At 42.9% G+C, this 26,384-nt stretch overlaps 1 protein-coding gene across 24 annotated transcripts in view; it reads left to right on the top strand.

Annotated features, from left to right (window-relative positions):
- ITSN1 (intersectin 1) overlaps positions 1 to 26,384 on the top strand; it is a 228,939-nt gene that overhangs the window by 22,089 nt on the left and 180,466 nt on the right. For 3 of the 24 annotated variants that reach the window (XM_043508258.1, XM_038406532.2, XM_043508153.1), the window contains one exon: positions 22,269 to 22,506. The exons of the other annotated variants lie outside the window; for them this stretch is intronic. The gene's annotated coding sequence lies outside the window, so the exon portion shown is untranslated. Of the gene's footprint in view, positions 1 to 22,268; positions 22,507 to 26,384 lie in introns of those variants that run through there. 24 annotated transcript variants of the gene reach the window in all.

Raw genomic sequence — 26,384 nt, 5'->3', positions numbered from 1 at the left:
ATTCTTTTACGTAGAGACTGTCCAGTTTGGCCAATGTACATGGCAGAGGGGCATTGCTGGCACATGATGGCATATATCACATTGGTAGATGCGCAGGTGACCGAGCCTCTGATAGTGTGGCTGATGTGATTAGGACCTATGATGGTGTCCCCTGAATAGATATGTGGACAGAGTTGGCAACGGGCTTTGTTGCAAGGATAGGTTCCTGGGTTAGTGGTTCTGTTGTGTGGTGTGTGGTTGCTGGTGAGTATTTGCTTCAGATTGGGGGGCTGTCTGTAAGCAAGGACTGGCCTGTCTCCCAAGATCTGTGAGAGTGATGGGTCGTCCTTCAGGATAGGTTGTAGATCCTTGATGATGCGTTGGAGAGGTTTTAGTTGGGGGCTGAAGGTGATGGCTAGTGGCGTTCTGTTGTTTTCTTTGTTGGGCCTGTCCTGTAGTAGGTGACTTCTGGGTACTCTTCTGGCTCTGTCAATCTGTTTCTTCACTTCAGCAGGTGGGTATTGTAGTTGTAAGAATGCATGATAGAGATCTTGTAGGTGTTTGTCTCTGTCTGAGGGGTTGGAGCAAATGCGGTTATATCGTAGCGCTTGGCTGTAGACAATAGATCGAGTGGTATGATCTGGATGAAAGCTAGAGGCATGTAGGTAGGAATAGCGGTCAGTAGGTTTCCGATACAGGGTGGTGTTTATGTGACCATCGCTTATTAGCACCGTAGTGTCCAGGAAGTGGATCTCTTGTGTGGACTGGTCCAGGCTGAGGTTGATGGTGGGATGGAAATTGTTGAAATCATGGTGGAATTCCTCAAGAGCTTCTTTTCCATGGGTCCAGATGATGAAGATGTCATCAATGTAGCGCAAGTAGAGTAGGGGCATTAGGGGACGAGAGCTGAGGAAGCGTTGTTCTAAGTCAGCCATAAAAATGTTGGCATACTGTGGGGCCATGCGGGTACCCATCGCAGTGCCGTTGATTTGAAGGTATACATTGTCTACTACAGTCCATTGGTGATCTTCCTAAAAACACCATCCTAGCCACTATGGATGTAGAAGCCCTCTACACCAACATTCCACACAAAGATGGACTACAAGCTGTCAGGAACAGTATCCCCGATACTGTCACAGCTAATCTGGTGGCTGAACTTTGTGACTTTGTCCTGACCCATAACTATTTCACATTTGGTGACAATGGCTGCTACTCTGAAACCTGTGATTACTATAATGATTACTGTAACATTACCATAACAATAATGCTTAGTACATCATGAACCTTCCAAAGACACCCGACATGACAAACTTTGTATCAGATCCTACACAATCGTATTGTAAGGATGAACATGGGAGTGTTGGGGGTTCCTCCGTGATACAGAACGTCACATCTCCCCCCCCTCTTAGTTTACTGCAAGAGGGTTAGTCACTGACTATCTCAAAGGCAATTTGTGATATAGTTCTTTTGGCATCCAGCCATTAAGGCCATGAGGTGGCGTTCCTCAGTTTCCCCATTCACACACAGTAAACCAGGTTTTTTTATGGTTTCTCTGCTGTGATGAGCTTTAAACCTGTTTACAGATATTAAACCTTATGATAATGCTGTTTTTCAATTAACATCAGTAACAAAATTAACATTAATACCAAAAATTTTATCACAGATGGGTGTTTACAAGTATCTTTGATACCAGTTAGTGTAGTCTGAGGTTAGTTGTTCATTACCCATGGTGTCTTCTGACTCTCTTCCATGTAATCAGTCACTGGCTTTTCTTTCCCTTCAGTGTTCCCCTCTGTGTGGGCTCTTAGTTTAATCATGTTTTTGGAATTTTGGTGCCTCAAGGTCTGGCAAGATAGGTGTTCAGAGGGATCCTGCACATTGGCTGGCCCTTTGGAGAGTGGTTTCCCGACCCCAGGACTGTACATATGCAGAAAATCTGGCTTTTGGGGTTACCCTGTGTTTTCCCTCTCCCAGCACTGAGTCCTTCCCTGCCTTTTAGAGGACTGTGATCTGTGCTCTTGGGGCGAGGTGTGTTTACCCTTTGATCAGATGCACCTTTTCCTAACATCTCTCCCATAACAGACACCCCCTTCTGTCAGTTGGGCCATTTGTATTCTCACAAACTATTACCTGGCAATTTCCTGGTCCCAGCTCCTCAGTTATCACAGACATTGGAGCTGCATCTTGATTTAAAGAGACACAGTTACTTTCCCAAAGCTTATCAGAAATAGCATCCTGAAAAATTGAGACCTGGATTGGGGTAACTTCTGCCACCTTTTTCTCTGTCCCTGAGAAGTCAGCTGTGTGACTGCTCCCCTCCAGGAGATCAGTTACACAGTTCCTTCTCAAAACCTGGGTCACAGGCTCAGTGCCTGGGTGCACAGATACTTACCCAGCCATACTCCTTGTGTCCTGGGCATCCTGCCCCAAGTGACTAGTGAGTACACATTCCTGTACCCCCACTATTCCTTCCCCAGTTTCCTCCTCTGGGCCCCTTCCTAAGACACATTTTTCTGTGCTCCCTAGGAAGGGCTCTATCTCTTGTTCAGCTGCCAGCTAACAACTGGGACTTTTCTTAATCACTGACAACACCTCTCCTGCCCCAGTGCCTGAAGGCATGTTGCCTTCTGCTGGAAAGGAGCTAGTCTCAGCCCCTCCCATACTTGGAAGCACACTGCTTCCCTGTGTTAGTCACTGGAATCCTCACCCACCTCAGTGGTTTCTGAGATCCCCTGCCCCTTCTCTGGGCTCTCCTCTGGGATGCATTTCTCTATGCTCCCTAAAGCCGGTTTTTCCTCTGGTTCAGCTGCAACCTGCTAGCAGCTAATAACCTAGACAGTTTTCTCCCTGGCAGGCATTACACCCCCATCCCTTCCTGATGTGGTGTTGCCTCCAGCTGCAGTGCAGGAGTTGGTCTCAACCACCCTCCCACCTGGAAGCATGTGGCTTCTCCCTGCTGCAGAAGAATCAAGGAGACTCTTTCCCATTCTCTCACTCTTTCCCTCAGGGGTCCCAGCATAAAACTCCCTCCTGCTCCAGGCAAATACTTTAACCTGAGCTACATGGGAAAAAATCATTACCAAGGAGAAGGTTGACTAGGAGGTGTTCCATTACCCCCACAGTCAAAACACTTTCCAAACCTTCCCATACCATGTGGATTTTAGCTAGTGGTATGAGGAATCTTTTTTTCGACCTCCCCCACAATCTCTGTCATTTGGCCAGGTAGCATACTGGCCTTTGGGATCACGCTCTGCTTAACCAGAGAGATCTGGGCCCCTGTATCCCTCTACCCCAAGTACTCCCTGCCATTAATTTGGACAGCCTTAACATGCTCCATATCTGGTTCTGCAGAGGCTAACCTCACAAAACCAATATGATAGGTTTCAATTGCTTGGGGGGTTTCTGTGTTGAGGACCGCAGAACTAACATGAGCTATTGGTTGCCTGCTTCCTCCTAGCACAGGGCATTTATTCCTCAGGTGCTCAGTGGAATTACACTGATAGCATCTTTTGGGCTCTTCTGCTTTTACAGGAGATTTGGAATGAGGGTTAGAGGAATGTTTTTGGTAAGAGAATGTTTAGCCTCCCAACCCCCTTCTCTCTTCCGAGGGGCAAAATGGGATCCTCGCTTCCCACCAGTTTTAAACCCTCTTTCTGTGTCCTGCCCTCAATAGACGCCTGATTCGAAGGCATCAGTTAAAAAAGCCACTTCATCCACAGACTTTACATGTTTGTCCCGTAGACACTGCTTTACATCATCCTTACATATGCCTAAGAAATGCTCTTGAGCAACATGACCTAGCAGTCCTTCAAAACTTGCCACCTCTTTACCCGTCACCCATTTTCCCAACAAATCTTTCATTTTGTTTACATATTCCCCATTACTCGTACCAATATCCTTCTTAAGATTCCTAAATTTAACTCTGTTTCGGGGTAATCTGAAAACTTCGCAAAAAAGTATCTTTAAATTTACAGTAGTCTAAAGCATCTTCAATAGGCTTTCCATTTAATACATTTTGAGTTTTACGAGTTAATTTCGCAGTCAGGATAGGAACTCTCTTATCAGGGATTTCATGTATGATACACAGCCTTTCAAAGGTAGTCAGATATTCAGAATATCATCCTCTTAACTGTATGCAGGACATAAGTGTTCCCATTTGTGGTTTTTTGTAGTGATGGAGTCGTTGGAGTCGGGGCGTTCTGGTTCTGCTTCTCTAGCAGGTCCAGTTGGTGTTTTCGCACCCCTCCCCCCCTCTTTTTCTTCCATGGCCTTTCTGTGTGCAGCCTCCTCCCTGGCTGCCTCTGCCTCCATAGTTTCCTTGGCTGCAGCTGCTTTTTTTGAGCCTCATTTGAAACTCAAAAAGAAAAGGAGTACTTGTGGCACCTTCGAGACTAACAAATTTATTAGAGCATAAGCTTTCGTGAGCTACAGCTCACTTCATTGGATGCATTTGGTGGAAAAAACAGAGGAGAGATTTATATACACACACACACACAGAGAGAACATGAAACAATGGGTTTATCATACACACTGCAAGGAGAGTGATCACCCAAGACAAGCCACCACCAACAGCAGGGGGGGGAAGGAGGAAAACCCTTCATGGTGACAAGCAGGCAGGCTAATTCCAGCAGTTAACAAGAATATCAGAGGAACAGTGGGGGGTGGGGTGGGAGGGAGACATCTTCATCATCTGGACCCATGGAGGAGAGGCTCTTGGGGAATTCCACCATGATTTCAACAATTTCCATCCCGCCATCGGCCTCGGCCTGGACCGGCCCGCACGGGAGGTCCACTTCCTGGACACTACGGTGCTAATGAGCGATGGTCACATGGACACCACCCTATATCGGAAACCTACTGACCGCTATTCCTACCTACATGCCTTTAGCTTTCATCCAGATCATACCACTCGATCCATTGTCTACAGCCAAGCGCTACGATATAACCGCATTTGCTCCAACCCCTCAGACGGAGACGGGCGCCTGCGGGATCTCTGTCATGCATTCCTGCAGCTGCGGTGCCCGCCTGCTGGGGTGGAGGGGCGGATTGGCGGGGCCGGGGGAGTGCCCGGAGGTCGCCTGCTGCAGGGCGGGCCCAGCGGGGGGGGCGGCGGGGCGCCGCTGGCCATCGCCTTCAGCCCCCGGCTGGGGCCTCTCCGGCGCGTCGTCGGGGGTCTGCGGCCTGTCCTGGGGGGCGGGCCGTCGCTCTCTCGGGTCTTGGGGGGCAGGCCGGTCCTTGCTTGCGGGCGGCCCCCCAGTCTGGGGCGGGTGCTCGCCGGCGACCGCACGCCACGCGGCGGGGCCGCTGGCCCGAGGGCCTGTCCTTGCGGCGGGGCCCGTTGCCGGCTCTGTCCACGTGTCTGTTCGGGGGGTGCCATCGTGGGGCCTGGTCGCGTCGGCCGCGCTGTCGGGGGCTCGTTCGCCTGCGCGTCTGCCGGTGTGGTGTGTGCCGTCGTGTGCCGGCGGTGCCCCTCTGCCGTGTGCATTGGCCGGGCTGGACAGTCTCTGTGTGGGGGAGTGGGTGGACGCGGGTCAGACGTCGAGAATTGTGGCATTCGGGGACCAGTTGGGGAGCACTTCGGTCTCTCTGGTCGCTCGATCGCGGGCCTGGGAGTGGCTGTACTTCGGCAGGGGGGCTTCGGGGGCAGACTCCGGCGGGAGACTGCTGGGTTGGAATTGGTTTGCAGGCTGGATGCAGTTGACTTGGGCTTGGGTGGAGACTGGGAATGGATGGGTCATTGCACGGAGTGGAACTGTTTCCCCGTGGTGTTTCTCCCTCCCACCCCACCCCCCACTGTTCCTCTGATATTCTTGTTAACTGCTGGAATTAGCCTGCCTGCTTGTCACCATGAAGGGTTTTCCTCCTTCCCCCCCCCCCTGCTGTTGGTGGTGGCTTGTCTTGGGTGATCACTCTCCTTGCAGTGTGTATGATAAACCCATTGTTTCATGTTCTCTGTGTGTGTGTGTATATAAATCTCTCCTCTGTTTTTTCCACCAAATGCATCCGATGAAGTGAGCTGTAGCTCACGAAAGCTTATGCTCTAATAAATTTGTTAGTCTCTAAGGTGCCACAAGTACTCCTTTTCTTTTTGCGAATACAGACTAACACGGCTGCTACTCTGAAACATTTGAAACTCACAGTCCTTTGCCTTCTCTGCTGCTTCCAGTCTGGCCAGCTCTAGTTTTGTAGCTGCCTCACTGGTAGTAATTTTTCTGCTTTTTTTGTGCTTATTTCCCTCACCCGAAATAAACAGAAAATAACAGAACTGTGACCTCCTCCTGACTGTTCTTAGCCACTGCACTTAAGACTCACAGATATCGGTGCTTAAAGTGTTAACTCCACTTGGAGTAACAAGCCATACATACACCTTACTCACTGCGCTACTGTGATGTTCCCCTGGTGTTATCTGGACCAGTGATCTGCTAGGTCACTCCAATCCTTGATTCTGGGAGCCAGTCTTACGCTGCTGTGCTGTGAGAGCCCCCACTCCTGGGCTGTTCACGCACAGCCTCTGGCATGTAAGATGCTCCTAGCTACTTGCAACCAAATGACACTAACCAATATCTCCGGTCCCAGACACAACCCTAGGAACCTCCGTCTTGCAGTGTTCAGTTATGCCCAGTGGCCACTGCAAGCTTATATATTTTATCAATTTTTGTTAAATTGACATGTAGCAGGCTTGTTATCCCAAGGGGAGTCTCTAACATGTTTCAAACCAAACGCACTGCTTCAGGTAGAATAAACAAACAAATTTATTAACTACAAAGAGATTTTAAGTGATTATAAGTCAAAGCATAACAAGTTGGATTTGGTCAAATGAAATAAAAGCACAATGCATTCTAAGCTGATCTTAACACTTTCAGTGCCCTTACAAACTTAGATGCTTCTCACCATAGGTTGGCTGGTTGCCCTTCAGCCAGGCTTTCCCCTTTGATCAGCACTTTAGTCACTTGGTGTGGTGTCTGTAGATATAGGTGGAAGAGAGAAGAAAAGCATGGCAAAGTCTCTCCCTTTTATCATGTTCTTTATTCCCTCCTGGCTTTGCGCCCTCCTCCCCCTTTCAGAGTCTGAGCATTATCTCATTGCTGTCCCAAACTGACCAAAGGAAGCGGGGTGACTCACTCAAGCGTCCAACAGATCCTTTGTTGATGCCTATGCCAGTGTCCTTTGTTCCTGTGAGGCTGGGCTGGATTTGTCCCATACATGCCCTGCTGAGGTGTGAACTGCCCCTCTGCTTCTGGAGAGTTTTTGCCTAGGCTTGCTTTAAGCCATGAGGATACGTTTTCAGTCTCATAACTATATACATGAAATTACAACCTATAACATTACTATAACAATGATTACTTTGCCATTACCATAACAATAATGCTCAGTACATCATGAACCTTCCGAAGACACCCGACATGGCAAACTTTTCATTAGATATCACCAGTCGTTATAAGGATGAACATGGGGTGCTGGGTGCTCCATCCTCCCCAGGTACAGAACGTCACAAGGTGTTCTTCCTCCTCCATCACCTCCCAATCTCCCCCCCCAACCCGCCACCCCAAAAAAAACAAAACACAAAACAAAACCAAAAAAACCCTCTCAAAGCCTGATGAAGCTTGGTCATCTGAGCTAAAATTGAATCAATCATCTGACAGTCCTAAATAGAAATGTCCATCTCAGTTTTGGGCTTAGTGATGGGTTGTCAGCCCTCTTCAGGAACTTCTGAGCCTGACAGGGCTATAGGGGATGACTAATGGACCCCTACAAGTGTGGAAGGGTTTGCGAGGAGGAAGCCCAATGATCTTTGTAAATTTTGTAGGAGGGTGTGATAGGCCCTCAACAAGCATGCTAGGGCTTACAGTGTGGATTGGGGGCCCCAGTGAGCTGTTTGTGGAGGGAGCAGTAGAGTCCCAAGGTCTGCAGGAAGAATCAAATGTGCCCTCATTTTTCATGTTCCCTATCCTTCCTCCTGTCTCTGCTGGCACTTTTGTCTGTGCTCCCCACACACCCTGTAGATCTCCTAAACTCTATAGGAAGTGAGAAGCTGAGGAGGTATTGAGTGAAGGTTTTTTCATAATTTTAATAGTGAACAACCTGCCATTATCCCAGATAGGAATGTACATATGGCAGGGGAACATGGAATGCTTTGTGCATGGATTATATTGTTGAGAACATCAGTAGTAGCTATAAATGTGCATATAGGTGGGCATTAATCAATTAACCTTTAATAGAAACATTAAAAAATAAAAATTTGAGTTGTAATGTTTTAAGACACTAGCAGGCTTGTAATCATAATCCTGTGTTTTCACTGTGTGAATCTCTCAGAAGTTTGAAACTGAGATTTGTTTCTTAACTAACTTTCTAGATCTGCTGGGTTTCTGAAACTGTATTTTTTTTATCATGCAACAGAACTTGTTTGATCTTCTTAGATCAGGGATCCCAAACTTGGTTCGCGGCTTGTTCAGGGTAAGCCCCTGGCGGGCCACAAGATACTTCGTTTACCTGAGTGTCTGCAGGTACAGCCGCTTGCAGCTCCCAGTGGCTGTGGTTCACTGTTCCCAGCCAACAGGAGCTGCAGGAAGCAGCGTGGGCTGGGCCACAGCTTCCCCACAGCTCCCATTGGCCGAGAACGGTGAACCACGGCCACTGGGAGCTGCTAGTGGCCGTACCTGTGGACACTCAGGTAAACAAAGTGTCTCGCGGCCCGCCAGGGGCTTACCCTGAACAAGCCGTGAACCAAGTTTGGGAGCCCCTGTCTTAGATCGAGGCAACCTCACAGCACACTTTAACTCAAAGTACCAAAATCTTAATTTATTATTACTGCATTCCAGGATGGATTGGATCAACTAAAAGCAATTTTAAGTCACTTATTTTAGTCGTAATTTAAATAATCAAGCAGGAAACCTTGATTTAGATTATCAGTTTTTAACTGTTTGCATTTGTACTTTTTAGTTATTTTCCTAAAAAAAAAAAAAAAAATGATTCTCATTAGTTGGGAACCATTAAATCAGGTTGATTTTCACCTAAATACAACCTTCATATTAAATTTTGGTGCTTCTTTTGTTAAACTGAACACTATATCTGCACACATGTATTTAGGTGATTACTTTGCATTTATTCAAGTTCTAAATTTTTACTATTTTTATTTTTATTATGACAGAAAATTGTGAATGATGCATTTCTTATTTACTTGATTAATTTATTTACTCATGATTTGTGCCAAGCTCTATTTGGATGGAAATTCAATTGAAAATGCTGTGTATTTTTAGTTTTAGTTAATAAAAAAAAATTATCTTAAATGTGCTAAATACTTTGATATTTTTTCTTATGCAAGTTTTGCATTTAAAACTGATTTATTAAACAAAGGAAGTCTCTGTAATTAATGAATTGAACTGATTGTTTCTGATCACCATGCTGTTAAAGATTTTTGAACAAGTTAATCTGACTCTCTCACATCTAGTTTTTATTCATAGTTTGGAAGAGGAAAAAACCCTTCTCTGCTTTTCAATCCAAATTTGGTTCTTAACTTTTAATGTGCCTTTTATTACTCATCGAACTGAACTAGTTTAGTTAGTAAACAAACAAAGAAAATATTTTCTCTTTATCTGTAGGAAAGGCTGCTGCTGTCAAAAGCAGATTTAGTGCTTCAACAAACTGTTTCCAGGTGCTTAGTCAATGATTTCCACCAGTTCAGTGGTTTGACTTGGCAGCAAATATGTACTGCTTAATTTTTTTTTATTCAATTTAAGCCTTAACATAAGTTGTCAATTTCAAATTTAATTCTAAATAGGCTTATTTTTTAAAATTAACCCATACTTTATTTAAATTGGATTTGTATTTAATTTTTTTTTAATCCACCCTGCAGGAGTGTCTCACTTCTAGGTGCTGAAAACAGATTTATTGGAATGCCCAAAGGGAACATAAATCTAATGGACCTAAGATTTGAAACCTACAGTAAACAAGCCACCAACTGCACTAATTCCTTTATCCTCTTATTGAAAGAAATTTTTGTCCTTTAAAGGGATTGACAAAGCTTGCCACTTCCTTAATGGGATATATGGAGACCGCTGCTACACATCACTTAAACACAAAGGGCTGATATTATCTAAGAGCTTCATATTGTTTCAGTTCAGAAAAATTTACTGGACATGTACTAATCAACATGAAAAATGCATGTTACCCAAAGTTATGACCACTGTTAATTAAAGGAATAGATCCTGTCAGTATAGTAATACGTATGGTGTACCATTTTTCTTTGCTAACTTCACTCCATTCCTTTTTATAGATAGTTTTTTCTGCATTATTTTCAGTGCTCCTTCCCCTCCCTTATCTCTATCTATATTATGTTCTTTATCCCTCCAGACCACATGCCCTGCCCCCTTTCACAGAGGGCCTGAAAATTTTTTACTTATACCTAATAGAAGTACAGAGACAACTGACTGGGGTCCCTGATCTGGTGTAAAAAAGTGGTATGGTTTCTACCATGATGCTGTCCCCGAGATCCAGCCTCATTAGCTGGATGCTAAAAAAAAAAAAAAAAAAAAAAAAAAGTTGTATATTCTGATTAACTTTGAAGCCTCCCTATCTGTTTTTACCAGCAGCTATTGTCATTCCCTCCTGAAATCCTTGTTGCTGCTGTGGAGAAGTTGTTAGTGGTAGGTGTCAGTTACTAATCTTCACAGATCTTGGGTCTTTTGGAGCTTTTCATTGAATATCTTGAGTACCTGCCTCTGCTGCTACTCTCAGCTTCCACTGGAGCAAAATTGATACGATTCTTGTCACTTCCCCTAGTTGCCTTTCATTCTGACCAGATATGTCAGTTTTCACTTTGCTGCAGCTTGGGAAATCTCTGAACAGCAGCAGAGGCAATACAGGTCTCTGTAGATGAATGAAGATGATACATTAATTTATGCTTTCTTCACATATGGAAGCTTTCTTTACAACCCTAAATGATTTGAAACATATTTAAAAAACACAGTCTTAAATTCTGCAGAATTAGTGGAATGCACCCCTACACTCTCATGGGAAAGGTTTTTAATCACTATGGGGTGAATGGATCTGTTAAGCCTTGTATTTCTTTCCACATATTGTGACATTGACTTGATTGGCTCTTTTGAGTATAAACTAGGTTTGAAGACAGACCTAAACTGGTCTGTTGCTTTATACCATTTCATATTACAAAAGCTGTTCCCCAAACACTATTTCTCTCTCTATCCCTTTGCATATGGCTGTTACCAGGTTCAGAAGTTAAGCTGAAGTAGTTTTGCTCTGCCATAAAACTTGAGATCTTTTTTTAAACAACTTACAACATTCTAACAGGCATCCCTAAAAGATGAAGCAAATAGAAAATGAATTTGTTTTTTGGCACTTACCTTGCCCTACAGTCATTCTTCATCCATTTTATTGCAGGAGGGAGAGAGGGAGGTGTGTTCCAGAGTAACATTGTAAACAGGACAGTAAATAGATGATGTATCAGTTCAACTTCAATGGACTTCTCTTTCAGCTTATCACTACAGATAGGCAGAATCAGGAAAAAGTAATTTTCTTTAATAGCATTCTCAACACTTTTAGTGTAATCACAAGAGTATGAACTTCTAAATTGGACAATACCTGATCCCAAGTTCCTCACTGGGTCACTCGCTAAGGGCTTGTCTATACTACCCGCTGGATTGGCCGGCAGTGATAAATCAACCCCCGCTAGATCAATTGCGTCTAGTATAGGCGCAATAAATCGACCGCTGAGCACTCTCCTGTTGACTCTGGTACTCCATCAGAACAAGAAGTGCAAGCAGAGTCGATGGGAAAACGTCAGCTGTCAACTTAACACAATCTAAGTACGTCAACTTCAGCTACGTTTCAGAGTAGCAGCCATGTTAGTCTGTATTCGCAAAAAGAAAAGGAGTTCTTGTGGCACCTTAGAGACTAACAAATTTATTAGAGCATAAGCTTTCGTGAGCTACAGCTCACTTCATCGGATGCAACTTCAGCTACGCTATTCATGTAGTTGAAGTTGTGCATCTTGGATCGACCCTGCGTGGTAGTGTAGACAAGCCTTAAGGTTCTGAACATGCTGCCACTTAATATCAGAGGTGACATTGTCATACTGTCTGGTATAAGAAAACGCTTTTTTCATACACAACCAGGAACCTGACTCTGCTTCTTCAACCACTTATGAATACATGAAAACTAATGATACAGGAAGCAACAAGAGAACCCAGTATCATTTTTTTCCCCAGCATTAAGCTAACAAATGGATATATTTACATTAAAATTGCTGTTTACTTTGTTCTTTATCCTCTTCCTACAATGGACACTGCATCCCTGGCAGCATAATTGTGTTAAAATAGCAGAGTGCTTTAGTTCCCTATCAGATCACGTTTTGGGAGGGATTTTCAATTTTTTTTTCCAGAAGTCCCTTTTTCTTATATAGTCTCAGACTGTGTGGGCTTTTAGCAAATTCCACCTCAAATTAGGTCGGATTTAAAGGAAAATACACTTTTGTACTGAGGAGCTTTCCTGAGTAGGATCCAGGACCCTCAATTGTCTGAGTTTCAGAGCTGAGGTCAAGAAGAAAACATAATAATCACTTGTGCTTTAAAATGGAGAGTAATAAAGTTTTAAATAACTAATCCTCTAGCAATGTGAAGTATATCACATTTGAGATCTTATTCTATATAGCCCTCAAATAGTTGTTACTTGAATGTGGTAGTGTCTTTAAATATTCTGCTAGAGGCTAGTGGCTGCAGCAAGTGGTTATACAGCCAACATAAGGAGAGGGCTCTAAAGGTACATTTTGCCTTGTACCCTCTGCAGTGTGTATGGAATTCACAAGATGAAACTGATTTGCTCATTTTGTACATACTAACCCTTTTACATTAAGATCTTTGTTTCAGCCTTAGTATGGTATCTCTCACTGTCAGAATTGTTTTTTGAGGCTATGTGCACACTACAGCTTATGTCACTCAGCGGTGCAAATAAGGTGTCTCTCCCACCGTCACCCGAGCGACATAAGTTACACCGCAGCGAGCTGTCTGTGGGCTGCTGCATGCTCTGTAGTGTAGCCATAGCCTTAGTCTCCTTGGACCATAAATGTCATGCTGAAAACGTATTCCCTTTGTTACTTCCTTCGTAGTTCTTCTGCCGAGTCCTCTCCCGGCCTTTTATGTGGCGTATGATTGGAGGTCAAAATTTAATAACCTTTGCCAGAGTAAGTGGACGCATGCTTTCATTCAAGGAATTAAAATTGACTTTCTGATTCAGAAAGCTTTTTGTGTGTTTATGCTTTTCAGAATGCTGTGAATGAGAGAATTCAGCTTTTTATGTAGGCTGTAAATATTTCTCACAAAAGGGGCAGGATCATCAACATCTGGAACACTGTTTTAAAATTAGTTAATAAGCTCACTGCAGCATAGCCATTTAAACTCTCTTCCTTGTAACAAAAAAGATTTAACCTCTGGTCTGTGCCAATGGACATGGCCCACTGTAAGCAGATATAGATGTGAAGTCAAAATTGCTATATATTTGCATTCAGTGATTAAAAATTCATAACAAGTGTAATGTTTCTTGAAGCAAAACCACTATTCATTCTTTGTAGTTGGTATACAGTCTCCTTGCAGCTTTGGGGGCAGCCTGTATATTGCTGGTATATGGCCAAATCCAACCTACTGAAGTCTGGTAATCTGTTCTGCATCAGTAGCTTCATAGGACAAGCTAAGCCTTTCTTTGCAGAATGAGGATTCTTTAAACCCTCTTCTTTAAACACTTTAAACACTGTGTTCTTTAAACACAGTTTACTGGAAAAAGTAGAAAACATTGCTTCTGAATTCTCTTGTCCAATATGGCCCTCAAAGCGGCATTAGGTTTATTCATGGATTCTGTTGTGAAGCAGTGCTACAACTCCCTCCTCTTGCAGGCTTAGTGAAGACAAAATATCCAACAAACATCCAGAAATGGAAATCATTTTTCTGCACTTTAGTAGCATAAAGAGACTTTTTTTTTTCTATTTTACTCTTATGCTAAAGAGCAAGCCTTCTCTCGAAAGGATCTACACTGTGGCACAGGCCACTCAGTGTGTTGAGGAATGGCCCCCTAAGCAGCAAGTCAATTTCCAGCTCTTGCTGAGAGTCAGGGGCAGCAGAGGCATACATACCTTCAACACCTCTGCAACCCTGTGTGTCAGCTGCTACTGGGTTTGTCTGCTTTGTTTCATTAAAGGGAACTTTAAATGTTGGTGGGAGGGAACACAATGGTAGTAAGTGGACTGTGAGGTAAGGAGGGGTGTAGGATAACCAGGGTTGGTTAAATATTTTTGGCAGCTTGCAAAATTATATGAAAGGGAAAAGTGGCAATTTCAGTTACAGCAGAGCAGTAGCTCTGCTATAATTAAGTTTTAAGTTTAAATCTCCACGTCAGCACAAGCTAACTAATGCTCCAAAAGTGTGAAATGCGCACATGCTGCAGGACTAGGGGTTTCTGGAAGCCAAAGGTTTGCAGACCATCTACTATCATAGAAGCTGGGTAGCTCAAGGTGCGAAAAGGTGTTGTCTTTGCTCTCTATGTGAATTCTGCGGGGTCTCCTTTTAGGAAGCTTTGCTCAGACATCAACATTTCTGGCTTAAGTGACATATTAAAATCCACATGCAGATTCTGATTGTTACTTCCACAGTATTGTTCAAGAAATTAGCATTAATTAGAGATAAGAGGAAGACTCGAGTAAACAGTTAAGATTGTGATGTTACACTTCATATGTTTTATGGAAATATGCTAATTAGTGTGAATATAATGTAACTGGAATATGCTTCATGCAAAAGGTCTCTTATAAGGTATCATTACAAAGCTTATAATCTACTGAGTGTGTTCATCCTATTTGTATGAATGTATCATTCTTGTATCTAAAACTAGAAATATGAAGTATTACTCTGAGGTCCTATTGTAATTATGCAAAGTATGGGCCATTAATGATGGCTTAGGATCTTGATAGCTCCCGTTGACTAGGACAACTGGTTGTGAATGGGTTTATTACCTGCAAGCCAGTCTTACAGTGACATGTGACCATATCACATGATACTGGAAACCATCTTAAACCTGGTGCTTTTCCATTTAGAAGGAGAGATGGAAACCCAGAGAGACACAAGATTCCCACGTTGTGCCAAAGATATAAAAGGGGGTGGAACAGAACAAAGGGGGCTGCCAGTCGTGAGAAATCCCTTAGTTACCACCTGAGCTGGGTCTTAACAAGGACTCTACCAGGGGAAAGGATTGGACCCAGACTAGGAAAGAGTCAAGTCTATGAAAGAAGCTTATTGGAACATCTCTGAGGGTGAGTTTTACCTGTATTCAGTTTCTTAATGTATTAGGCTTAGACTTGCGTGTTTTGTTTTATTTTGCTTGGTAACTTACTTTGTTCTGTCTATTATTACTTGAAATCACATAATTCCTACTTTTTATACTTAATAAACAAGTGATTTTATTAACCCAGAGTAAGTGATTAATACCTAGGGGAGCAAACAGCTGTGCATATCGCTCTCTGTGTTATAGAGGGCAATTTATGAGTTTACCCTGTCTAAGCTTTTTACAGAGTAAAACAGATTTATTTGGGGTTTGGATCCCATTGGGAGTTCGGTGTCTGGGTGCTGGAGACCGGAGAACTTGAACTGTTTTCCGTTAAGTCTGCAGCTTTGGGGGCATGGTTCAGACCCTGGGTCTGTGTTGCAGCAGGCTAGCGTGTCTGGCTCAACAAGACAGGGTTCTGGAGTCCCAAACTGGCTCAGAGGTAGTTTCAGCACATCACGTGACAGTCCCAAGGCGGTCTCTGTGACCGAACCTATCACATAGACTATATAATCATGCCTCTCAGTCATTTCCTGAACAATGGGACTGAGTGTGATCAAAGGAAAGCAAGTTGCTCTGTCACTTAGTCCAGAGGTTCCCTCTCTACACGAGTCGCTTACCATATTTTTAGATTTTTAACATTTTTGAAGCAGAGCTATGGAATATGGGGGGTCAGCAGTGAAGGGTAGTTGGGGAGGTGAAGGAGAGGAGTTGGGAGCATGCCGGTTGAGGGGCTTGGCTTCACTGGGCTGTGCTCTGGCACACCTACCGAGAAAACAGCACATTCTTTGACTCCTTACAGTGTAAGGGATTGTCCAAGCACTGTCTTTGAAAACCCAGGTTGACTAGAGCTTTGATGAAGAAATTGGTTTCCAAAAGTAGTTTCTCTGCCATCCCTCAACTAATAAAGGACCCTCCTCAAAGGGACCCCTTCTGAGTGCTCAGAAGTGCTGGCAGAGCAGAACTATAAGGAGGAAGATTGACCTACTGGGAGGTGGTGATAGGGAGTGAAGCGTAACCATATGTGCCTTCCTCTACAGTACAGATCCCCCTCCCCTTCCCGTTCCTTCCAAGACTGAAGGAGGATGCTCCCATTCCCTCCATTTCTTCCCAATTGGAGAGAAATGAAACCAGCACTTCCTACCCCATTTGTATTTTCTTTATGCCGCTTCAGGAAGCAGGGAAGGGACACTACGCTTCATTCTTCCTTCCCTTCCCGCCGGTGCTGCTCTTCTGGGAGGAGTGAGCAGGCAGCAGTGCGGGAGTATGGAGAGAAAGGGGGGTAAGTTGTGCAATGAGGGATGCATGTGGGCTTCAGTTCTACCTTCACATCTGTGTCCCCTTCAAAACATGCCCCCATAATGCTGAAACCAGGATGGGGAGCTGGGAACAAGCATGTTCAGTGCATGGCACAGACCTATAATGTTGAGGCTAGAGTGAGAAGCTGGGAATGGGTATGTGTAGGGCTTGGCCCCGTACATAGCACCAAGATATTTGGGAGCTAAGAACAAGCATGCTCTGAGCATGTGTCGAGTCCCTTCCCAACATTCTAGAGCAAGGTTTGGGGTAGGGACGCTGCATCTCTGCTCTCCTGTCCTTTATTATGTCCAAGTAGACCATGAGCAGTTTATGTAGCCATTACCCACCTCATAGCCCCATTATGCTTATTGGGGCATGCAGTAGCAAGAAGAAGGGTAGAACTGTGTGTTTAGGGGGGCTTGAAGCAGCAGGGGTATGTGAGTGATCAGAGCAAATAGCACGATGAAGGCAATATTGGAGTAGTTGAAACATTGTGGAGAAATATGGGAGGTCCCAACAGTGAGGGAGGAACGTGGGGGTGTTGGAGTAGCGCATGGATTTGGTGCAAAGGAGGCGGTTATGGCTGTGTGGTAGGAAATAGGGGACTCGCTCTTTTTCACCTACATTCCTGCATCTTCAACGATTGATCCCATGCCAGTGACCGCCTTTCCAGGGAGAAGAGAGAGAACTAACCTGTGCTGGAGAGGCAGTGAGGTGCAGGAGACTAGGAGAATATGCAGGGGCAATGAAGGGACTAACATGCAGCCAGTGCATTCTGTGACTGGGGTAATCGCTGCCAAGAAGCTGGAGGCAGTGGAGAGGAAAGCTGGGTTGTGGTACATGGAGATGCTGAATTTTTTTTTTTTTTTTTTTTTTAAATCCAACTGTCACAGATTCTAGGGAGCGCTCCCCGCTGGCCACTTACTAGAACAACTGTAAGGGGAATCCAAGTCTCTGCTGCTCTGGATCCCCTGGGGTGTTTCAAGCTCCTGGAATATGAACAGAATACAACCACTGCCCCTATATTGGGGTCCCTAGGCACAGTGGCAGGGCACTGACCTTCTATCTGGCACTCCCCTCTGAGTGTTGCTGTCCAGCTACCTAGTCCCACTGGGTGCAGTGTTGTTCCATCAGACTCCCTGCTGTGTAAACATCCCTTTTGCGTAGGACTCCACCCCAAAGGCATGAAGTTTCTAGTTTACAGTTGAATTTCATTATGCCCACAAAGATTACATGAAAATACTTGTACCTAACCAGGAATATGGAAGAGTTGTTACTCCTCCATTGTGAACTATCCATCAACAACCACACAAGTCAATAGAGTAAAGGATGTGGATTTTATCCGCTTGTTTCCTGTTGGTGGAGGAAGGCAAGTCATAGCTATCTCAAGTGTTGTTACTCTATTGACTTGTATGGTGGCTAATGGATAGTGCACAATGGGGGAGTTAGACCTCTTTCATATTCATGTTAGGGACAAGTATTTTATGTAATCTTTGCGGGCACTATACATTAACCACTATACAAGTCAATAGAATAATAGTATGACTTACCACCAACAGGAAACAAGCAGATAAAAACCACATCCTTCTCAAGGAAGTCAAAATTATGGCAAAATATCCCTTGGCAGGATACTATTTGAGGTAATCACAGACTTGCAGGATTATAAGAACAGCCATACTGGGTCAGACCAAAGATCCATCTAGCCCGGTATCCTGTCTTTTGACAGTGGCCAATGCCAGGTGCTTCAGAGGGAGTGAACAGAACAGGTAATCATCAAGTGATCCATCCCCTGTCGCCCATTCCCAGGTTCTGGCAAACAGAGGCTAGGAACACTATCCCTGCCCATCCTGCCTAATAGCCACTGGGGGACCTATCCGCCATGAACTTATCTATTTCTTTTTTGAACCCTGATTATTTCTATGTATCAGTAAGAAAGTCTCCGGGCTAAACCCAGAGTGTGAAAAAGCCAGTCTCCACCAGAGTCAAAAATTTTTCCTGGCAATTGTGGGGGCCTAAACTTATCCATTTCTGTGTATTTTAAAATTCTGTTTATAAACCCCAAAAAACCCAATATTTTTATAAATTACTGATTACTTTAGATGTCTCAATATTTGGGTTTCCAACTTGAGACATCTTTAAGGAGGCTGAGTTAGCATGTGGATGTTCAGCATTTACTGAAAATCAAACCCCCTACAGGGGTGTGAGCAATCCAAAAAAAAAACCAAAAAAAACCCCACTCTTCAGTCTTGGCCAAGTTTTTAACTGTAAATGTCTTCAGGAATTTGAAGAGCCTCTAGTGATGCATGACACTTTTGCCAAACAGCAGAGTGAAATTAACAAAGCTAATCAGTTTTACTTCTCTCATTGTAAACCCTTTGGGCAGCAGTGAAGCTGTTAAGAGTCATGTCACTTATCTACAGATGTAGACTTGTAAACATTAAAGATAACTTAAGACTTATGTCAGCATTCTTCAGTGAACTCTGAATTGTCATTTATTGTCAAAACCCTGTTACCAGTGTCCACATTGTCTGATAAATCCCCTTAAAAGAGCATTGCATCCACAGAATGAAAAAATAAAGATTTAATTTAATAACTTAAGTCCTCTATTGAAACACTACTAATAGTTTCCCAAGTTATGCTATCAGTCCACTTTTTTTCAGATTCTAATACCCTGATCTGAAATTGTGCAGCCTTCACTTAAGTAACTGAGCGCTAAATTGTAAACTGCTTGCTAACTTTGAACAGTTATTCACACAAGTAATCCTGTTAACTTCACTGGTGAGCAAGGGCTTCATAGTCAGGCCTTTTTATCAATACACTAGGACATTTTTAAAGAGGGGGTCAATAGATTCAGTGTTTGAAAAGAATGATGGCTATATGTATTTCTTGTATCTGAGAATCGTACAAATGTAGGACTGGAAGAGACCTCAAGAGGTCATTTAGTCCTGTCCCCTGCACAGAGGAAGGACTAAGTATTATCTAGACCATCTGTCACATGAGTTTGTCTAACTTTTTCTTAAAAACCTCCAATGTTGGAGATTGCACAACATTCCTAGGTAACTTATTCCAGTGCTTAACTACCTTAATTTTTCCTATTATCTAGTCTAAATCTTCCTTGCTGCAATTTAAGCTCATTATTTCTTGTCCTGTCCTCAGTGGTTAAGGAGAACAATTTATCAACTCCTTTTTATAACAACCTTTTATGTACTTGGAGACTGTTATCATGACCTCCCACAGTCTTCTCTTTTCCAACTAAACACACCCCATTTTTAAAAAACCTTTACTCCTAAATCACGTTTTCTAGACCTTTATTTTTGTTGCTCTCCTCAGGACTTTCTCCAGTTTATCATCTTCCTGAAATGTGGTGTCCAGAACTGGACACAGCACTCTATATTTGAGGCCTTATCAGTGCTGAGTAGATAATACTTAGTCCTGCCATGAATGCAGGAGACTGGACTAGATGACCTCTCGGTCCTTTCCAGTCCTACGATTCTATGGTTAGAGTGGAAGAAGTACTTCTCAGAGTGTTACACAAACATTTGTAAGTAATCCTCACACCATCCCTCAGAGGGAACAAGAATGGTTAATCCCTCATTTTAAAAAATGAGAAAACTGATAGGGTAGGTGTCTTGCCCGTGGTCAAAGTAGGATAGTACCATAGTTAGAAATTGAACCCATAACACCTGACTCAGCCCTGTGCATTAACCACTAGAGTAGCACTATAGTATACAATCTAAAAATGAAAGTTGCCAATTAGTATGTGGTGGCTCAGAAGTGATAGAACCAAAATTCTTTTGGGGGTGGGGGTTTTTCAGTGAGCTGGTCCAAGAGGGAAAAGTGTTTGACAGTTTCATATTAGTGGTACTGCTACAATAGCTCCTAGAGGCAACAGTCAGAATCCTCCATTGTGCTAGGTGTTGTATAGACATATCAAGACCGTCTCTGTCCTGAAGAGTTCAGTCTAATTTTGAGACATAAAAAGTGGGGTTAACAGTAAGCAGGCAAAGATAGCAGTGATAAGATCATTTGGATATTCAGGCTATGTAGTGCACAACTAGATGAGTCTTATTGGGGGGTTTTTGTATATGTATAATATACAGGTGTGATAATGTGGGAAATCTATGAACAATTTATTAATTGTTTGATATTGAAGAGTCTGTATTTGCATTACATGGCAAACTCCATTTTGTTAGACTGTTCTTTGCCTTCCCGCTGTCTTTTTACCCATATAAAATTCTAAGTAGTGGTAGCACAGGGCTAACAATGAAAAAATCATTAAACTTTTTGAAGTCAAGTTACACAAGATAGAAAATAGGATTTAAGATTTTGCATTAATTATGGTTTCCGAGGTCAAGAAAATGTTGGACATTCTAGAAGTGAGTCTCTCTAGAAAATTTTCTTTCTAAGTTTGAGTAGCTTATGTTCCATCAATGCACTAACAGAGCTGGTCTCGTAAAAAGGGGTAAATTGGGAAATTCTGAAAATTACTACCCCTATTAGGGTAGCACATTAATGATCCATTTAAATGTAGAAATTGATCACTCTCTTCATTTTAAGGCTCTTTGGGAAGTGGTGGTGAGGATTAGCGGGGAACAATGATAAATCAGAGCTCCTCCTCCACACTGTACCCCTTTTATGCCTGTGCTCTATCCAATGTTTCACACGCCATAACTGCATGCCAATTCAAATACCCTAGTTCTCCACACATACACACTTCACCATGGGAAAACTCTGTGTTGCTCTTCTCCATTATGTCACCCACAACACCTAGGCTATTCCATTCACCCGCCAATCCTGATAATCCTTCATCTGCCTGAAGGACGTAGTTAAGGTTACTAGGATGCTGCTCATGTAACTCCATTATATGGGTGTGTTAATGAATTATCAAAATTATTTGCATAATAAATTTTGGACTAATAATGAGCAGTCACAATTGTTGGCTAATCAAATTTGAGTAATAATCCATATATATTCTCTGAACAATGACAGGAGCAGCACTGTGCCAGGATGCCCTGAGCAGCTGTCCTTCCCTACTGCAATTGCTCAGCTGCTCCCCCACTGCCTGCATGCCACACCATAGTACAGGAAGGAGAACAGTTAGCATCTTTGGCTATTTTGCCTGCTTCCCTGCTAGCTGTGGGAGCTGCAGGGAGATTGGGATAGGAGTTTTGGGTATGTCTGAGCCTAAGCGAGTGCCTAGGAAAGAATGGCTCTCTTCCCCCACATAGCCATCCAGGAGTGAAAAGGAGAAGCTGAGAACTAACAACCAGTTATAGCTCCCTGCACCTCTACCCCATCCTGGGGTCCGCTTAATGTGCTCCAGTTGGCAAAATGTTCCCAAGGGACCACTTGGTAGATAGCAATGTGCTCCAGTCACTCACCAGCCCCTGCAAGAAGGGTGTGACGTGTAGGAGCTGGCTGTGCCATCTTTAAGCCATATTGGAGTCTCATTCACATTGAGAAGTCACCAGCAAGGGATGTGTGAACAGCTTCCACTTTTTGTACCACCAGAATACTGCAGAAGGAGAGAAGCAGAGCTCAAAATCTACCCCCAAAGTATTGATTTGTGGCCTCTTGACCTTTTTGATATAATATGTTTGGTCCTTAGGCTGTAAAGCTTAGACTTCATTGCTGAAGTATGATTTTTTCCTCTTCTTTTCTTTGCAAAATAGTGCTCTCCCTTGATCTGTTCTTTCCTGTTACCTTGCCATCAACAGCATCCCAGACTCCAGTGACATGCTGTTTGAATCCGTTTGGTTCCAGTGACATAAAGAAAACACCTTGAACAGAGTAGCTGGGGAGCTGCACAAGAAGTTGAATGGAACAGTGCCAGCAATAACATCCTTAACACATTAGTTAAAAAGAAACATGCTGATGCTGACAGGCCAGATAACAACTTTCTCATGAAAGGTGACACGTTTCTTTTAGCCAGTTGACTGCTATGTTTTCCAATAGACTTCTTTTCTGCAAGCTTTTTTTTCTTTGCATCATAAATAAAACTTGAGTGGAGATGAAATCAAATCTTTAGGCAGTTGTTTTTAAAAAAATCACTGTCAGTTATGTGAAGCAAAATATATCTTCAGTACTGCCCCGTGTACCCGCCAATAACAGGTTGATGCCCTTGTATCTGTCCCCTCAATGGGAATGTTGCCTATGAAAGTGCCAGTATGAACATGCGTAAGAATGTAATCATGTTCTGTTGCTGCACAGAACTTGTAGGGGAAACATGCAGCTGTGAGGTTAATCTGAGTTTAATAGTGTAAATTTCAAAGCTTGTTTGCATGGTTTATGGAGCGTTAGGAGATCTGGTGTTGGATGTGGTGGCAGGTTTTCTTTTTTCAAAATTGTCTTACTAGTCAAATAGTGAGTTGTAGTAGCCTGCACATTTAAGTGGATATTTCCTATTGTTTGAAACTCAAATTACAGGTATGTTAGGAGAAAATGTGAAACTTGCAGTTCTCTCCACACTGAGACTAGACCAAAAAGGATTACTCGGGGTGGCCAAGGGTTCGTTCTTATTCCACCCAGGAAAACTTTAAAATACCTGCCTTTTTTTTTTTATACTAACAAAGATTTTAGTCAAAATAACAGATTGCCTAATATTGTTCATAAATTCTAAACTAGAATAACTTGGTAACCACAAGATTCTGCCCCTCACCCCCGATTTAAAACCAAATAGCACAAAAGCAAAACTTCAGCATTTGCATATCCCTTTAAAAGCACACAGTTTTTGTGTATATATGTACAAACACACAGTAGATATAACTATGCTACATACTTGACAAATACATAAGACATAACTCTACCCCAAAAAGCTTTCCTCCTGAAAGATAGTTTAAAAAAAATCCCAAACCACTCAGCATTATAATACAATGAAACTTCTAACTCTACTAAGAGTTATTCCCTCTCTTTATACATAAGGAATGCTGGGGTTTCAGACTCAACTGCATGTACTGTCAAACCTCTGAAGGTTGCCCTAGAATTTCCTTGGATATAAAATCAAACCTCTCTTTATAACAAGTAAACATTTTGCTATCTGTCAACAGCAAACTTAAATTGCAATATCTTTCTAGGGCAGGGGTGGCCAACCTGAGCCTGAGAAGGAGCCAGAATTTACCAATGTACATTGCCAAAGAGCCACAGTAATACATCAGCAGCCTCCCATCAGCTCCACTCCCCCCCCCCACCCTTGCTCCCAGCGCCTCCCACTCAGCTGTTTTGTGATGTGCAGGAGGCTGGGGCGGGGGAGGAGTGAGGGCATCGCTGGCTCAGGGGAGGGGGCGGGCAGGGATGGAGTGGGGGCAGGGTCTGTGGCAGAGCCAGAGGTTGAGCACTGAGCACCCCCTGGCCCATTGGAAAGTTGGCACCTGTAGCTGCAGCCCTGGAGTTTGTGCCTGTACAAGGAGCTGCCTGTGAACTTCTGAAGAGCTGCATGTGGCTCCGGAGCCACAGGTTGGCCACTCCGTTCTAGGGTATGTTGATCTCTCTCTCGTTCCCTTTTGTTTGCCTCATATTGTATCTCGTATATGTCTGTCAGTCTTCAATCTAATTTTTCCAATTGTTCAAGTCTAAATTTCAGCTCTTTCTACATTTATCTGTCACTTCTTTTCAAGACATTTCTCTGCTTGTGCCCCGCACTACTTGTTTCACTCACAGCCTACCCCACCCCCACCCCCTTCTCTCTGGTATTCTCTCTGCTATTTGGTATAGCTTTATGCGTTCCTAAGCATCAAGCAGGTTGCTAGTTGTTAGATTTATTTTGTCCATCACTGGTGAATGCAAGGATGCAGTGATAAGCTCGCTCTTGCTGTGGAGTTCCTGAACTATGTGAGAGATTCTCTCCCTTCAAATGACTGAACTCTGCAATGCTTGCAAGCACTGTGCTGCCCCAGTAGTCATAATCATTGATTTTTTTTTTTAACTTGTAAAATGTGAGTAGGTGAAATGGATTGTTAGTTTGTGTTTTTGTTCCTTTTGCTCTGGTTCTGTTTCTTATCACGTCTGCTCTTGTGTTCTGGCTGGTTGTAGTTTTCCCTTTTCCCCTCTTAGCCATCCACCTCTGGTTCCCTTTTCTTTCTACTTCTTTTTTTGTCTTTCTGCAAACACTCCCACACAGTAAACAGTTGAGGGGTGCAGGAGCAGCTCCTCTGTTTTGCTGCTCCTTTTCTTTCTTCTCGAAGTTTTAAGTGAGTATAAAATTTTCTATGCCACACTGATTCAGTAGTACATCTACGGAGCTAAGACACTGCTGGAAGACTTTGCATAGGAAACTGTTTTAGCATCTTCTGTTAGCTTCAGAAACCAAATCCAGAATACTTGGGGATGGGAAGAGAGAAATAGAGGCATGGTTTTGTCTGTAGAGTACATGATACTGAAGCAAAAGGTTAAAGTGCTAATCATTTATAGTTGGAAGGGCTTTGGAAGAATTACTATTTTATTGACTAAACAGTTAAACATTAAAATCTAAGTTGTACAATGATATAATACTGGTTTGCATCAAGTACCATGATTTTAAACTTCTTAGATATTGAAGGAATTGACACTAATCTTATAGTTTAACTGCAGTTTAGAAGCAGAATTCAAAGTTAGTCAATGTTTATGGAGTGAGATAAGTGCAGTAGTAACTTTCACAGATAGACACCTGATCTATAATTTATCTTATCTTGAGACTAGTCTCTTCTCCTGCTTCCTAAATTACAATTAGATGGGGAACTTCGTTTTCATTACATTGTTTTCACTAGTAGTACTGTGTCTGGTGGTGGTTTTTTTTTTTTTTTTTTCCAGTGACAAAAGTGGAGGTAAACACGGTATGTATTAGGTTTAGGAGTGAGGAATCAGCAGAATATCAGAAAAGCTTAAAGAAAGACCATTATCAAATTCAGACAAAAGAAAACTGCTATTGCAAGTTAATGCCATTATTTTCGTGCTTTTGTATTTTAATGGTTTTGATAAATTTTTGCTGCTGTTTAAGCAGCCTAAATTATTTTCCCTTCAGTTCTGTTTTCTTTTGCTTTTTTTTGTCTGGAAAACACAGTGGAATCTAGTAGGACAGGAGGCAGCTCATTCACTGTTTTGTAGCTCTGTCACTGGCCATTGTCCCTCTGGCTCAGTTCATGTCACTTTTTTGCGTGGAGTAAGAAAAATGCCCATTTAACTTTTTTTTTTCTTTTTTTAAACTCAGACACTCTGGCATTGCTTTAACTTTGAAGAATAAGCAGTATTAAACGAGTGAACATTTTCAGTGGATGCATGGATGATTTAGTTGGAGATTGGTCCTGCTTTGAGCAAGAGGTTGGACTAGATGAACTCCTGAGGTCCCTTCCAGCCCTGATATTCTATGATTCTATGGAGTTCCCACCAAATAATCTGTTTTTGCCTTGTAGTTAGTTTCCTTTTTGGAGTTGTGTTTACAGTAGTTTAACTTGCACTCTTGTTAGGTTGAATTAACTTGTTTACAGAGTAAGTGCTATGGCTGGGTGCAAAATAGCCTTTTATTTGCATTCTAGTCTTTAGTTTCAATTTTTTTTCTTACGTACTTGTAAAATCACAAGAAGATACCATATGAGCCTGATCGGTGCATCTCAAAGATTCCTGATCAAACAAGATAAAATTAAAATGGCTCCTTGGGGAGAGAGAGTGCATTTTCATCAGCTGTGGAATTAATGTCATTTTCTTGCACTAGAATACGACAGATGGTATACCCAGTGGAAGTAATGTTTTGAGCAACTTGTTCTGCTGTTGCTAGAATCTTGTGTGTTTGTATGGCTGAATTAATTCTCTTCCTTACT

The sequence above is a fragment of the Dermochelys coriacea genome, chromosome 1 (assembly GCF_009764565.3).
Source record: "Dermochelys coriacea isolate rDerCor1 chromosome 1, rDerCor1.pri.v4, whole genome shotgun sequence".
Lineage (NCBI taxonomy): Eukaryota > Metazoa > Chordata > Testudines > Dermochelyidae > Dermochelys > Dermochelys coriacea.
This window is presented reverse-complemented; position numbering and strand designations above follow the sequence as displayed.